This window comes from Equus quagga, chromosome 2 (assembly GCF_021613505.1).
Source record: "Equus quagga isolate Etosha38 chromosome 2, UCLA_HA_Equagga_1.0, whole genome shotgun sequence".
Lineage (NCBI taxonomy): Eukaryota > Metazoa > Chordata > Mammalia > Perissodactyla > Equidae > Equus > Equus quagga.
This window is the reverse complement of record NC_060268.1, coordinates 68,358,954-68,376,805: the sequence shown is the minus strand read 5'-3', so window position 1 is coordinate 68,376,805 and position 17,852 is coordinate 68,358,954. Positions and strand designations below refer to the sequence as shown.

General features: G+C 34.8%; 1 protein-coding gene across 9 annotated transcripts in view; it reads right to left on the bottom strand.

Annotated features, from left to right (window-relative positions):
* PEAK1 (pseudopodium enriched atypical kinase 1) overlaps positions 1 to 17,852 on the bottom strand; it is a 294,511-nt gene that overhangs the window by 134,686 nt on the left and 141,973 nt on the right. The window lies entirely within an intron of this gene.

The window sequence follows — 17,852 nt, the reverse complement described above, 5'->3', positions numbered from 1 at the left end:
CATCAAAAAGAATAAAATACTTAGGAATAAATTTAACCAAGGAGGTGCAAGACTGTACAATAACAACCACAAAACATTATTGAGAAAAATTAAAGGAAATCTAAATAAATGGAAAGACATCTCATGTTCACAGATTGGAAAACTTAATACGGTTAGGATGTCAACATTCCCCAAATTGATTTGGTGGTTCAATGCAATCCCTATCAAAATCTTAACTGCCCTTTATGTATAAATTGACAAGCTGACTGTAAAATTCATATGGATTCTCAAGGGACCCTGAATAACCAAGACAATCCTGAAAAAGAGAAACAAAGTTGGAAGACTCATACTCTTCAAATTCAAAACTTATTACAAAGCTACAGTAATCAAAACAGTGTGGTACTGCCATAAGGACAGACAAAGGGAATAGAATTGGGAGTCCAGAAATAAACCCAGCCATGGTCAACTCAGTTTTGACAAGGGTGCCAAGACCATTCAATGGGGAAAAGAATAGTCTCTTCAAAAAATAGTGCTGGTACAATTAATATCAACACGTAAAAGAATGAAGCTGGACCCCTACCTCATATTATATGCAAAAATTAATTCAAAATGCATCAATGACCCAAATGTAAGCCCTAAAACTATAAAATTTTTAGAAGAAAACAGAGGAAAACTTCATTATTTTGGACTTGGCAATTGATGCTTAGATATGATACCAAAAGCACAAGCAACAAAAGAAAATATACATATATTAGGCTCCATCAAAATTAAAAACTTTTGTGCATCAAAAGACACTTCTAAGAAAGTGAAAAGACAACCTACAGAATGGGAGAAAATATTTGGAAATCATGTATGTAATAAAAGGCTTGTATCCAGGATATATAAAGAAAGAACTCTCATAATTCAACAACAAAAAGACAAGTAACCCAATTTAAAAATGGGCAAAGGACTTGAATCCACTCCTCCAAAACAGACACAAAATGGCCAAAAAGCAAATGAAAAGGTGCTCAATGTCATCAGTCATAAGTAAAATGCAAATCAAAATCACAATGAGATACCACTTTAATCACTAGGATGGCCATAATCATAAGAACAAAAAATAACAAGGATTGGTGATGATGTGGGTCTCACACATTGCTGATGGGAATGTAAAATGGTATAGCCACTGTGGAAAACAGTGTGGCAGTTCCTCACAATGTTAAACATAGACTTACAATACAACCCAGCAATTCTACTGCTAGGTATATACCCCAAAGAACCAAAAAGAGGGACTCAAACAGATACTTGTATGTGAATGTTCATAGTGGCATTATTCACAACAGCCAAAAGGTGGAAGCAACTCAAGTGTCTACTGAAAGATGAATGGGTAAACAAAATGTGGTAAATACATATGATGAAATATCATTCAGCCATAAAAATGAACGAAGTACTGAAACACGGTACAACATGGATGAAACTCAAAAACATCATGCTAACTTAAGGAAGCCAGACACAAAAGGCCTCATGTTGTATGATTCCATTTATATGAAATATAGAGAACAGGTAAAACCATACAAATAGAAAGCAGAATAGGAGTTGACATAGGCTGGGGGAGCATGGGAATGGAGAATGACTGCTTAAAGGATAAGAGGTTTCCTTTTGGGGTGATGAAAATGTTTTGCAACTTGACAGAAGTGGTGGTTGCACAACATAGTGAAGGTACTAAATGCCATTGAATTGTGGCTTTAACACGGTTAACTTTATGTTAAGTCAATTTTATCTCAATAAAAATAAATAAATGATTAAGAAAAAATTCTGGTGCCTCTTACTAGCAAAGTTATTATAACTATTCTGGGTCTTGCTCAAAGAGGACACACAGCAAAAAAGATTCAGAAATTACAAGAAGCAAACGATTACAGTTGCATTACAAAAAATTATCTTTTATTTCACTTAGGAAAATATAAGACGAAATACCTTGAGGGATAAACAACCAGTAATCATAAATATTGTTCTGCTTAGTTTTCTATAGAATTACTGTTATAGAACTTTTGGTCGGACACACAATTTTTCTTGGCTCCAAAACTCCACTATAGGAAAAGTAAACAGTAAACAAGAGAGGAGACAATATCATTTGAGAGTTGTCAATGAAATTTTAGAAGCTGGAAAGTAGATGAACAGGTTCAAGTATTTGCTCAAATATCCCCTCCTCAATGAGTCCTATCCTTACCAACCTATTTAAAAAATTCAACCTCTACCCTGTCTACTACTTCCAATCTCACTATCATACTATACTTTTGCAGAGAGAAGATTACTAATGGGTAATATAAGTTATTAGGTTTATTGTTGACATTTGTTTCCCCCCACTAGAATATATGCTCCATGAAGGTAGGTATTTTTGTCTGTTTTATTCCTTAATGAATCCCCAGTGCCTGTAACTGTGCTTAGCACATTATGAGTACTAAATAACTATCTGAGAGAATGAAGTAAATTAGCAGACCAAAGGAAACTAAACGCTAAGTGCCTGGGGAGGGAAGAGGAAGAGGAAGAAACCAGTAAGAATCATGTCATGTCTTAGGTCACAGAATTTGCAGGCAAGGACTTGTTGTAGGAATGAAAATAGGAGACTGCTTGAACGTTATTAATAACTCAGAGCCCAGAGACTCATAATATTCAAAATGCCCAGGATATTCAAAATTACTTGACATATGAAGAACCCCATGGGAAAAGACAATCAACAGATGCCAATGTTAAGATATCACAGGTATTTCTGACAAAGACATTAAAGTGGCTATTAAAAAAAAAACAACTTGAAAATGTAAGGGTAAAACCTCTTGAATCAAATGGAAAGCCAGAAAGTCCCAGCAAAGAAATGGAAGATATGAAGAACAACCAAATGGAAGTTTTGGAATTGAAAAATACATTTTAAATTTAAAAACTCACTAGGAGGGCTCCAAAGTAGATGATAAAGGAAATAGTCAGTGAACTTGAGGATAGTTCAATAGAAATTATACAATCTGAACAATAGAGAGAAATAAATTTGAGGAATAAAAAATGAAGAGAGCCTCAGGGACCTGTGGAAAAATAACCAAAGGTCTAGCATCGATGTTACTGGAGGCCCATGAGGAAAGGAAACAGATTATGGTGCTATTATGGTGCTAAAAAAATAGTGGAAGAAATGATGTCTGAAACTTCCCAAATTTGGTAAAAGACATAAACCTATGGATTAAAAAAGCTCAGTGAACTCAACAAAGGATAAGCTCAAAGAAATCCACACCAGGACATCATAATCAACTGGTGAAAACTAAAGACAGAAACACAGCTTGAAACCAATCAAAGAAAAACAATAGCCTTACAGAATTGATTTGAATGACTATAGATTTCTCATCAGGAATTGGGGAAGGCCAGTAGGAAGTGGCACAATATTTTAAAAGTGCTGAAAGAAAAGAACTGTCAACCATGAATTCTATATTCAACAAAAACGTACTTCAGGTATAAATGTCAAATAAAGAAACTTTAGATAAAGGAGAACAAGAGAAAAGGCTGCCAGCAGATACGCTATAAAAGAACTGCTTTTTCTGTTGTTCAGGCAAAGAGAAATGCTATCACAAGGAAATCTGGAAGATTAGGAATAAAGAATGAGAAAGAGAAATGATAAATACCTGGATAAACATAACAAACTATTTTTGTCTCAAGTTCTTTAAAATATGTTTGACAGCTGAAAGCAAAAAATTATAATATTGTCTGATATTTTCAATACATGGAGTATAATATATAAGGGAAACATAAAGAGGGAAAAGATAAAGCCAGTTATATGGTCATACAGCTTCTACATTTTACTTGAAGTGGTAAAATATTGAGTCTAAGTGGATATAAGAAGTTTAGTATGTACATTGTAATCCCTAGAGCATCCACCAAAAAATTTTTTTACAAAGACGTAGTAAAAAACACAATACATATATTAAATGGAATACCAAAAGATGTTCAAACAAGGCAGAGAAGGGAAAACGGAATGAAAAACAGAGGGAACCAACAGAAAATAAATGGCAGATGTAAATTCAAATATGTCAATTACATTAAATGCAAATAGTATAAACATGCCACTTAAAAGAGATAATCAGAATAGATTTAAAAAATCATGACCCAATTATTTGGTATGTACAAGAAACTCACTTCAAATTTAATGATATAGGTAGGTTAAAAGGAAAAAGATATAATATGAAAACACTAATCAAAATAAAACTGGAGTGGTTATATTATCAAGTAGACTTCAGAGTAAAGAGAATTAACAAGGATAAAGAGGAACCTATATAATGATGAAAATGTCAATTCACCAAGAAGGCTTAACAACTCAAATGTGTATAAACCTAACAACAGAGAGTCAAAATACAAGAAGCAAAAACTGACAGATCTGAATGGAGAAACAGACAAACCTACAGTTACAGTTGAAAACTTCAACACTACTCCCTCAGTAAACAATAGTGGATAAAAAAAATCAGCAAGGATATAGAAGAGCTAAACAACACCATCCACCAAATTAATCTAATTGACATTTACAGAACACTTCATCCAACAACAGTATAATATACTTTTCAAGTACATTCACCAGATACACCATCACCCAGGTCATAAAAGAAAACTTAAGAAATTTAAAAGAATAGAAATCATAAAGAATGTTTTCTGACCATAAAAACAGACATTAATAACAGAAAGGTAACAAGAAAATCTCGAAACACTTGGAAAGTGTCTAAACAAATAATCCATGATTCAAGAGAAAGATTCAAGGGAAATTAGAAAATATTTTGAACTGAACAAAAATAAATTACAAACTTTCAAAGTTTGTGGGAGGTAGTTAAAGCAGTGCTTATAGGGAAACTTACAGTATTAAACACTTTTATTACAAAAGAAAAGTCTGAAACCAATAATCTAATAATCTAAGATTCCACCATGAAAAAACTAGAATAAGACCAAAATAAACCCAAAGCATGCAGAAGTAAGAAAATAATAAAGATAAGCGTAGAAATAACTGAAATAGAAAAGAGAAAAACAATAAAACCTAAAGCTATTTTTTTTTTGGTGAGGAAGATTGGCCCATAGCTAACATCTGTGCCAATATTCCTCTATTTTGTATGTAAGATGCCACCACAGTATGGCTTAATGAGCGGTGTGTAGGTCCACGCCCAGGATCTGAACCTGCAAACACCAGGCCACCCAAGTGGAGCACACAAACTTAACCACTACACCACCACGCTGGCTCCTAAAGCTGATTCTTTGAAAAGATTAATAAAATTGATACATCTCTAGCAAGACTGACAAATAAAAGAGACAGGACACAAATTACCAATATCAGGAATGAAAGATGAGATATCACTACAGACCTTGCAGATATTAAGAAAAGATAAAAAGGGAAGACTAGAAACAACTCTACACACATAAATTTGACAAGTTAGATAAAATTGATCAATCCCTTGAAAATCACAAGCTACCAAGACTCACCTCAGATGACACAGATAGCCCCGTAACTATGAAAGAAAGCGAATTTGTAGTTGAAAGCCTTCCTTGAACACATACACACCCCTCCAGGACTAAACGGTTTCACTGTCAAATTCTACCAAACATTTAAAGAACAAATAGCAGCAATTTTGGAGCAGCAATTTTGGACAATCTAGTCTAGAAAACAGAAGAGGAGGGAATACCTCCAACTCATTTTATGAGATCTACTTCACCCTGATGCCAAAACCAGGCAAAACAGTATGAAAAAAAAATTTCAATCAATCAAGACTAGACCCATATCTCTCATGAAAATAAATATAAAAGCCTTCAACAAAATGTTAGAAAATCAAATCCAACAATACATGAAAAGAATAATGAACCATAAACAAGTGGGGTTCATCCTAGGAATGTAAGTCAAATTCAATATTCAAAAATTAATCAATGCAATCCACCATGCTAACAGCCCAAAGAAGAAAATCTAGTCATACCAACTGATATAAAAAATTTATTTGACAAAATCCAACACCCATTCATAATGAAAACTCTCAGCCAACCAGGAATAGAAGAGAACTTCTTCCACATGTTTAAAGGGCATATATGAAAACCTACAGCTAACATTGTAGTGAAAAACTGAACACTTTCCCCCCACAGTAGGGAACTAGGCAAGGATGTACACTCAGTATTATCCTGGAAGTCCTAGATAGTGCAAATAAGGCAAGAAAAAGACACAGATTGGAAAGGAAGAACTAAAACTGTGCCAATTTGCAGATGACACTGAAGTTGTGTACACAGAAAATCCCAAAGAATCTACAAAAAATCTCTTAGAATTAGTAAGTGAGTATTGGAAGGTTGCAGGATACAGGTCAACACACAAAAATCAACTGCATTTCTACATACAAGCAATACACAAATGGGTACTAAAAATTTTAAAAAATACCTTTTAGAACAGCTCTAGAAAAAAGAATAAAAACGAAATCCTTTGGTATAAATCTAAGAATACAGGTACAGCAGCTGTATGCTAAGAACTATAAAACATGAATGGAAGAAATTAAGGACTTACATAAATGGAGACATACTATGTTCATTGGTTGGAAGACCAAACATAGTAAAAATGTCAATTTTCCCCAGAATGATCTACAGATTTAATATAATTCCAATCAAAATTCTGTTTTTTTTCTACTGAACAATATACCATGAAAATTTTCCCATATCAATAAACATTCTTTTATAACATCATTTTAAATGGCAGTATATTCTTTCATTTTCTAGATTTACCCTAAAATCAGTTATCCATTTCTTTATATTTTGATGTTTAAGTTGTTCCAGATTTTCTCTAGTATAAATATGCTTTAGTGAACACCCTCCTAATTTAATCCTTGCAAATACCTTTATCTCCTTAAGTTATATAGGTACATAGATTTTAAAAACTTTTGATATACATTTGTCAAAATGCCCTCAGAAAGGTCTTTTATTTTTAAATTTTGACTCAAAATTTACTTCCTCTGCAAAACTTTCTCTGATTAGCCCTTTCCTATTGTTCTATCTGTGTAACTCTTTGGTCTCAATAAATTAGTTATATTTATTGAAACTTATAAGCAGTTACTGCTTTAATAAGACATTAAGCCTCTAGGCTATTTGCTTACAAAGTACATAATATGTCTTAGAGGAAATCTAAGAGAGGAGAAAATACACAGAGTATTGATAAACTTATGGGCTATAAAATGGCCAAGAAAGGTGGCATAAAAAAATGAGGTGTTGGAATTAAGTGGGTAACTCTAATTTCCACGAATGGAGCATATTCTAATCATTTTTATATTTTCCTATTGTTCTGGTTTGTAAGCCCATTAAAACCCCGTGGCTGCAGGCAGGGTTTTTGCATTGTCTATATTATCTTTGGAATTAGTGAAAAAAGTTCAAGTTCTGGAAAATTTTGTCAAATTTTCCATATCCTCAAAATTCATATATGCCCTCTCTAGATTTCTGTCATGACTCACTTATAAAGCATGAAATTGAATGCTGATGTCTTGTGAGTGAAAAGGGTAATAACAACTCAGCAGCACTGCCTATTGTGTTTTATTCTACTTGTAAAAAGAAATCACATACATTAAAATAAGACTAAAGTCTCAAACTGCATTTTCAGAATTTGACATTACTGCCAAACAATTAGCTAGTACTAATTAGGTCCAACATTGTGAATGTTTCATTAAGAAAATATTAATTAGCTCTGTTAATTATGAATGTCACAGGAAAGCCCAGCTACTGGCACTCTGATCGTGCTGTTATTTGTTTTTAGGAATCATTTGCTGAGAATCGTTTCCTCTAGTTTTATTTCTATGCTTCAAATATATAAGCTTAAAACATGGTGGCTCCTCGTATTGCCTGTTTCCTGCAAATATTAACCAAATATGTTAAAGCAGGAGCATATTTTACATAACCACATATGTCAGACTAAATTTGAGCCAAGAAGGAGAACGAATGCAACTCACATCTGATTTATATTTGGCAAATATACAGATATAAGCTTCTGGTTTGAATGCCTACATGCTATTTCCATGGCAACTGCACAAACATTTTCCTCATAACACACAGCCATCTTCATTCTTTACATCCCATTATTTATTTTTTCCACTCTCAGGGGAAAATCTAATTTATTCCCCAGGATAAATCAATCAATGATTTTCTTAATCAGTGGCATTTGAAGAGTAGGAGGCACAGTTCTTTTTATGGAAAAGCAATTTCCACCAACGCTCTTGCTATGTGATATAAGACTGGGGGAGAATAAAAGTAGTACTCGCTTTAAGGAAAGTGTGAGAAGTTGCAATGAATAATTCTTCAAAGAGAGATGGGAATGTGCATTAGAAACCTGCAGAAGGTTGGCCAAAGTGATCACACACAACTCCAACTTCTCTTTTCCACATGTGTGAAGTACTAGGGAGACTCCTTTGTGGGGGGAAAAAGTGATCCTTCATTCCTACAGAGCTTTGGCAGTCTCTGAAAAAACTCCTTTGCTGCTTTCCTTGTGTGATAGAGCTTGTACAGAATGGTCTGTGACTAGAGGCAAGAGAAAGACTACTCCCTTTAAAGCAGATCAAATGACAGTTAAAAGGAAGGATAAAAGGAAACCACATCAGATTCCTTTGCTTTCTCTATTATTTGAGCCTGAGGTAATTAATACAGATTCAAATGGCAGCAGATGGAAGAGATCCCTTATTGGATTTTAGCTGACTATCAAATCAACAACAATTTCTCAAAGTCCTCAAAGAGACATTGGACTGGGACCGGCCCTGGTGCCAAGTGGTTAAGTTCGTGCGCTCCACTTTGGTAGCCTAGGCTTTCACTGGTGGGATCCTGGACGCGGACATGGCACTGTTCATCAAGCCATGCTGAGGCGGCATCCCACATGCCACAACTAGAAGGACCCACAACCAAAAATACATAACTATGTACCGGGCGGGCTTTGGGGAGAAAAAGGACAAATAAACTCTTAAAAAAAAAAAGAGAGACAGTAGATCAACTAACACTCTTCAGTGCACTCAGCTCAGTGGACTAGCAGGGGAAACCCATTCGGGATTATATTAGCTGCTCCCCCACTCTGGGCTTCGCTGGCACCACTATGGTAGCACTTACTGTTTTGTTATTGTTTATATATGATTCCCTCAAGGACTTTTCTAATGCCCCTCCAATCCAACACAGTGCTCTGTGAATAGCAGAGTGCTTATTAAGCTAGTGGATTAAATAAATCTTTACTTATTTATCATGTATACACATTTTCTACAGTACATAATGCTCCTCAGTCCCAAATGATTAAACTGTCCTGCAATAATTCCCTATATCATTTTGATGTTTCAATTTTCATGGGAGTCTTATTACTTCCTCTGCTTCTACAAGGTGGATCCTTTCTCTCATTTATCTCTAAGGCCTAGGTCAAGGTACAGTCCAAGGACCTTTTGCTTCCTTTTGGTTTTGTTTTTAAATGTTCTAGTACCGTTTGTTGAAAAGCCTAATCTTTTTTCATTGGATTGCTTCTGCATGTTTGTCAAAAATCAACTGACCATATAAGTATAGGTCTATTTTTGGACTGTTTATTCTTTTCCATGGATCTATGTGTCTATTATTTTAACAATAATATAATAATACACTGTTTGATTACTGCAGTTGTATCCTAAGTAATGATATCAGGTAGTCTGAGTCCTCCAACTCTGTTCCTGAGAGAGAACAATTGAAAAATTGTTCAAAATTGTTTTGGCTTTTCTAATTCTCTTGCCTTTCTGAATAAATTTTAGAAACAGCTTTGTTAACTGACAAAACAATTCCTGCTGGAATTTTGATAGGGATTTCATTCAATCTATAGAACAATTTGGGAGAACTGACATCTTAACAATATTGACTCTTCCAATAGTTGAGGACAGTATCATTCTCCATTTAGTGAGACCCTCTTTGATTTCTTTCATCAGTGCTTTGTAGGTTTCCAGTGCACAGATGTTGCACATATTTTATTTGATTTATACCCATATTTCATAATAATAGCACTATTATAAATGGTGGTTTTAAAAATGTCAACTTCCAATTATTAATTACTAGTATATAGAACTAAGATTTATCTTTATACAATGACTTTGTATTCTGTGACTTTGCTAAATTTGCTTAGTAGTACTAACAGACTTTTGGGGTGGATGCTTTGGGATTTTCTACATAGAAAATTATTTCATTTGCAAATAGAGTTTTATTTCTTCCTGTTCAAACTGCATTCCTTTTATATTCTTTTCTCTTCCTTTACAGAACTGGCTATGACCTCCAGTACAAAGGTGACAACCTTCTTTTGTTCCCATATTAGGAAGAAAGCATTCAGTTTTTCATCATGAAGTATGATATTAGCTGTAGGATATTTACATTTGCCTTTTATCAGGTTAAGGAAATTCTTTCTATTCCTAGTTTGCTGAGAGTTCTTTATCATGAATTGACACAGTATCTAACTATTGAGATAATCGTTTTTTTCCTTTTAGTTTACTCATATGTGAATTGTACTGATTCATTTTTGAAGATTAAAACAACCTTCTATTCCCAGGATAAAGCCTACTTAGTTATAACGTATTATCTGTTCTACATATTGCTGGTTTTGATTTGCTAATATTTTGTATAGGATTTTTGTCTATGTCTGTAGTTGTCAATCTTGTAGTCTTTAGCTTGTTTTTGTCTTTGAGGAAGATCAGCCCTGAGCTAACATCTGCCAATCCTCCTCTTTCTGGCCCTGAGCTAACATCCGTGCCCATCTTCCTCCACTTTATATGTGGGACACCTGCCACAGCATGGCTTGATGACTGGTGCCATGTCCGTACCCGGGATTGGAACCAGCAGACCCCAGGCCACCAAAGTGGAACGTGTGCACTTAACTGCTGCGCTAACAGGCCAGCCCCTGGCTTGTTTTGATATTCAGGATAATATTGACTTTATAAAATGAGTTGGGAACTGTTCTTTCTATTTCCTGGCTGAGTGTGTGTAGAATTGGTATTCTTCCTTAAATGCTCAGTAAGATTTTCCAGGAAAGGCATCTGGGCCTGGAGTTTGCTTTAGTGGAAAGTTTTAAACTCCAAATTCAATTTCTTTAATACATTTGGACTATCCAGATAATCTGTTTTTTGAGAGCTTCAATAGTTTGGGTCTTTCAACAAATTTTTCCATTTAAGTTTTTGAATTTATGGGCTCAAAGTTTTGTTCATATCTTGATGGACTTTTGGGTTGTTTCCACCTTTTGGCTATTGTGAATAGTGCTGCTAAGAACATTTGTGTACAAATATTTGTTTGAGATCTTGTTTTCAATTCATATGCTAATTCTATGTTTAACTTTTTGAGAGATCATCTAAGTTCTTCACAGCAGCTGAAACATTTCACATTCCCACCAGCAACGTATGAAGGTTCCAATTTCTCCACATCCTTGCCAACACTTGCCATTTTCCTTTTTTCTGGTTATAGCCATCCTTGTGGATGTGGTGCAGTATCTCATTGTGGTTGGCATCTTTTTTTTTTCCTTAACTTTGACACTTGCCTCATGATTTTGGGATGGTGTGCATGAGAATCCAGGAGTCCAGGTGATTTCCATCCTTGGCAGATGGGCAGTGGGGTGTAGAAAAAAATAATAGTTAAGAAAAGTATCTGGAACTAAAGATACTGACCGTGTATTTCCCAATTTTGCAACTAAACAAAGCATCTGTGTTGTTTCCTTTTAAACATTCCTCATGTGAAATTTACCTGTTGTTAACACCAGTTATACAATGGCCATTACATATCATCGGAGAGTACTATAGTACCAGAATGTTTCATGTTTTCCTTCCTTTCTATCTGCCAAACAAATGGAAGGAAACAAAAGGTGGGCCTGACTCCAAGAAGAATGGGTTTCTTAGGGATCAAGTTTCCTTTCATTTTTACAATTTGGCATTTTCAGATAAGCTTTCCTGTGACCATATGCCAGAATTGTTAATCTTCAAAATGTACGAGCCAGAATGATCATACTAATTTTTTTCCTCCATTATTCTGTTGCTACTACATGGGGACAATTACTTCAGATTTAAAGTACCAGTGGGATTGGGAATAACTGGTTTGTCTTTTACAGGCAAGCATTGTTTCAGATTTCCAGTTTTTCACTGTTAGAAGAATGTGGTGGGTGAATTTCCCTTCTATTAACAGAAACAAGGAAGCTCTTTGCATTTATTATGCTCTTGAAACATTTCATATGGTTAGTGGTATTCCAGTTGATTGTCATTAACTTAAAACATCTATTGCTAATTACAATTGGCACAATGACACAAAATGTGTTCTCAACACCCACAGTAATCCTCTCCTTCAAAACTGCTGCAGATTCCTATCTCTACCTGCATCATCCCACATGCCAGGGCCAAGCTCTTGGTGAAAGGAATTCTAAGCTCTTCTCAAAGTCCAGACAAACATCCTCTTCCTGGTTCATCTCATCATGAGGTTTTCAGAGGTTAATTCTTCCCACACAGCATGACTGGCTTCTTACTATATTGTAATGGGAGAATTTCTAACACATGATACAGTCACTTCTTGGTCATTTGACTCTACTAGAGAATATTTCTGCTACAATTATCTCAGAAGAAAAGAATTTTTAAAATCTAATGTTAGAGGAGATGTAAGCCTACAGAAATAATTGTTTTTCCAATGAAAATCTTAAAAAATATATTTGAAAATCTACAGAATGATGGAATTACATTCTTCCAAAACACAATGCAGATTTAACAAGAAGTCAGTGGTACTTTAGGTAGCAAGAGGAGAACACAAGAGAACAAAACAATAACGCAACAGCAAATCTCCACTACTGACCAGAGTATATCACCTACTCTTCTGTGCTCTATTTTATTTTGAGCTCATATGAAAAAATACAATTAAATGAATATTGCATTTTAATTAAAGATGCAAAATGTACATGTAGTATATCATCATTTGTACTATATATTGTTTATGAACACATACAAAAGAATATATTTGCACCAACATCATAAAGCATTTTCTCTGGAGAAGGAAGGATAGGAATGAGATTGGAGAGTGATACAAAGAGGATTTCAACTGTTTCTAATTTGTTTCACTTCTTTTAGCAAGGATGACAAAATGTCAGCATTCAATTAATTCTTGGTGGTGAGATAATAGATATTTGTTATTCTGAATTCTTCTGAGGAAGAACTTTCTTTCTTGGAGTAAAGTAATATCTGACCAAAATACATTTTGATCTGTATAGTTTGAAAGAATACTTGAAGTGATACTGTAATTTCTGAGTGATATCGAGCAAGCACATTTGCCTCTAAGAGCTTCCATTTCCTTTTGTGTAAAGCAAGAGTGTCGAAATAAAATATCTTGGATAAACTCTTCAACTTTAAAAGTCTATGACTTTTTTTTCCCTAGAGGACGTAAGTATATCTCTGCACATGTTATTCCCTTTGCCTAGAATTCTTTTCCTCTAGCTTGTTCCCGGGCAGTAAACTCCTACGTATCCAGTAACACTCAGCACAAAGGATATCTTTGTGCTTTGGGAAGCCTTCCTTCACCCTTCCCTGGCAGGGAAAAGTACTAGCACAGCTCTCTGCTCATACTTCCATTAAGTACTTGATACACTGATATATCTGTCTATTTATATATAGTGAGCCACTGAGGACAGGACCTGTACTGTATCCTTCTTTGTATCCTCTATACCTTCCACAGTGACATGTTTACAGCCAAGAGAGATATAATAAATGCAAACCATTTAAACCAATGTTAGCATAAAGTGAATTAAAATTTTTTCACCTTTTGCAAATATTATTTTTCCCAAGTAAATGTATGATGAATGAATGAATGAATCAGTATATAAAATGGCATGAAATTCACTTCATCAGTCAGGTAGGTTGATCGTCCCGCTACGTTGACGGTAGGAGCATAACCCAGAAGATCTCTCAACATTCTCTCCAAAAGAATCCACAGAATCCTTTTGAATTTTATGGCCTTGGTTTAGAAAGCAAGGATGAGATAACTTTTCTTGTTCTGCTTTTGCTTTTCTTCATATTATGCAGCTTTTTAAGGGGACACGAAACACTTCTTACTTTAAAAATCTCAGAATATTAAGATACAATAAACGTTGGACTGAAAAACTGTTATAAATAAGTAAAACATTTGATCATATATATTTGGATATTATGCAATTGACTGCAACAGTTCATTCAAACCCTGTTCTCAAAGGAAGCCTCACTACAGTTCTTATGGTGGAGAAGGAATAGTGGAAGTGAGAGAGAACTTAGGGGAAAATAGCAAGCAATGCCTCCCAGAAACCCAAGGAAGCAGGAGGGTGGATCTCAGCACCCCTAATACTCTCTTGGGCCAATCTCCTCAGATTAGGCTCATGAAACAATTGCTAACAGGGAGATTCTTGGAATCAGTGCCATCGTCCTGCAAGTCTGCCAGCCAGCCACAAGACCCAGAAATGTCCTCAACAATATGTAAGCCAAAGTAGACAACTGCCATCAGATGGAATAGGAAGAATTTGGAACTCAAAGCTGCACCCTCAGAACTCCTCACTGGTATCTACATAGCTTACTCCAGTCATTTCATTAAGCCAGAAGTAACATGACTTTGTATTTTACAGGACTGAATTTTTTGGACCACACTGATTAATTATGATAGGGTTACTTTTTTAACTTTTCATTTTGAAATAGAAATTCATAGGAAGTTGCAAAGATAGGACAGAGAGGCCCCATAAACCCTTTAACAAAATGCCCCAATAATCACATCTTACTTAAATACAATACTAAAACAAAGAAACTAACCTTCGTAGAATGTATATGTATTCTATGTCATTTTATGACACACGTAGGTTACTGTAGCCATCACCACAACCAAGATACAGAACTACTCCTTCACTGTAAAGATCTCCCTTGTGCTATGTCTTTATAGCCACACACACCCACTGACCCCTCGACATTCCCAAACTCATGGCAAAAACTAATCTGTTCTCCATCACTATAATTCTGTCATTTTGAGAATGTTATATAAATGAAATCATACAGCATGTAACCTTTTGAGACTGGCTTTTTTCACTCAGCATAGTATCTTTGAGATCCATCCAAGTTGTGGTGTGTATCAGTAGTTCATTCCTTTTTATTGTGGATATAGTATTCTATGGTATGGATGCAACACAGTTTAACCATTTACCTATTGTAGGACATTTTGGTTGGTCCAATTTGTGGTTATTACAAATGAAGCTGGTATGAACAATCACAAACATGTTTTTCTGCAGGCATAAGTTTTCACTCTACTGAGATAAATGTCCAAAGTCAATGGTCAAATGGTAAGTGTATGTTTAGTTTTGAAAGAAACTATCAAGTCATTTTCCGGAGCATCTGTACCACTTTACATTCCTGCCAGCAATGTGTGATGTAGTTTCTCTGCATCTTCACTAGCAGTTGCTATTGCCATTATTTAGTTCATCACGGTATTAATTTGCATTTCCCTAATAGCAAGTGATTGTTGATTATCTTTTCATGTACTTACTTGCCAATGACATTAAAAGAGAGTATATCCTCTTTGGTGAAATGTCTCTTCACGTCTCTTGCCTATTTTTGAATTTGATTGTTTTCTTAACTGTTGAGTTTTGAGAGTTATTTAGATATTTTCCATATGACTCGTTTGCATTCTCTTCCTTTTAACTGGGTCTTCTGCAGTGCAAAAGTTTTTAATTTTGATGAAGTCCGACATCAATTTTTCTTTTATGTATTGCACTTTGGTGTCATATCTGATTACTCTTCCTCAAGCTCTAGGTCCTAAAGATTTTTTTCTATGTTTGCTTCTAAAACATTTTATAGTTTTACACTTTACATTCAAATCTATGATCCATTTTGAGTTAATTTTTGTATAAGGTGTGAGAGTTAGGTTGAGGTTCTTTGTTTTTGCCCATGAATACCCAATTCCTCCTGCACCATTGGATGAAAAGACATTGCATTTTCCATTGACTTGCCCTTACACCTTTGTAAAAAAGATTTTTTAAAAATCAGCTGGCTATACTTGTGTGGACTATTTCTGGATTATCTATTTTGTTCCATTGATTTATTTGTCTATCTTGCCGCCAATACCAGTCTTGACTACTATGGCTTGCAGTGGGTGGAGTGATTCCTTTCATTTTTTCTTTTTCAAAATTGTTTCAGCAATTCTAATTCCTTTGCCTTTCCATACAAATTCTTAGAAATATATATACATATGAAAAATCTTGTCGGGGTTTTAGGAAGTGAGTTAAATCTATATATTAATTTGGGAAAAATTGATATTTTTAATATGTTGAGTTTTGATGATAGGTCTAATCATCTTAAACTTCGATGATAGGCTAATATAGACTCATGCATCGCTTAATGACAGAGATACGTTCATTGTGCAAACATCATAGAGTGTACTGGAGGGAAACAAAATTTGCCACACCAAAATGTATCTCTTTAACATGAGAATTATTTTAGGCTGATTATTTTTAAGACACAAAAGACTCAGAAAGTTTTTCTTATTACCTTTCCCTTAACTGCCTAAAAGAATTCAGGTAAAAAAAACCTGTCTCAGGAAGTAAGCTATCATGTTAGCATAACATGAACTAGGTGGCAGACAGGGAAGAATTTAGAAAAGCCTGTTTGTTGGGCTCCCCTCTGTGTTCTTCTGTTTCTGTGTGGCGAAATAAACACTTGTTTTCCAAACGTTTGCTCCATTTCACCTACATGTGAATTGCCTTCCTTCATCCATTTGAAGTCCCTGACTCTCCCCACCCCCAACATCTTATTTTGTCTTTAGCTGAGGATGGTATTTAAGGTGAGGTCTTCAGCCATTTTGGTGAGTTACTCAGTTTTCCTGAGTTTCCTCCATGTATACATGTTATTGAACTTTTGTTTGTTTATCTTCTGTTAATGTCTCATGTCAATTTAATTCTTAGACCACCTAGAAGAACCTAGAAGAAACCAGGAAAATTTCTTTTTCCCCTACAGAACTAACACAAATCTTCATGGCATAGCCTACTATACGGTACTCATCTTATGGTACTAATGGTACTAATCTTACGGGACCACTGTCGTATATGCAGTCCACTGTTGACCAAAATGTCGTTGTGTAGTGCATGACTGTACTTTGTCTTCCACAACCAGAATTAAGAAGCACCTATTTAAAGGGGACTGTATATAAGTTTAATAGAAAAATTTATGCTAAAATAAACTGGTCTCTAGAATCATTACTATTTCAGTTTTCAGTGATAGTATCTGTCTCTGAGACTGACAAACAATGAAGAATTTTCTGGGGATAAAGAGAAAGGCAAACAAGACTTCTAGGGAGGACAGCTGAGTTAGAGGTCACTTTTGATTTTTTTTCCCCACTCATATCTCCTATCTTTCTGTGTCCTCTAAGTCTCTATCTCAAGTAAAATGTGAGTCTATCATCTTCAAATAACAGTAAAGTTATTTTTTCTAATTTTATGTTATATAATAACTAACACTTTAAGAATATAATCAAAACAATGAAAATTATTGGCAAAATAAAATTGATGCTGCAAAAGAAACATAATATGTACCTCAAGGGAGTATAATTTTACAAACCTGAAATGAGAATGCTGCTAATGATAAGAACTTCTTATCTGCCACTAGGTAAAGAAGCAACTTCAACAACTTGTACTGAATATTTGTAAACTAGAATAAGCTCCTGGTTAAGAGCTCAGGCTATGGAGTCAGACAGAACTGGCTTTACCTCCAACTAGCAACTTGACATAGGGCAATTCACTTAACTTCTTTGAGAATGTGTTTCATCATAAGTAAAATGAAGATATTTAAAAATATGACCTACATCAAATAGAGTTGTGAAGCTTAAGATAATGCATATTTAAACACTAATCCCAATTGTTGGCATAT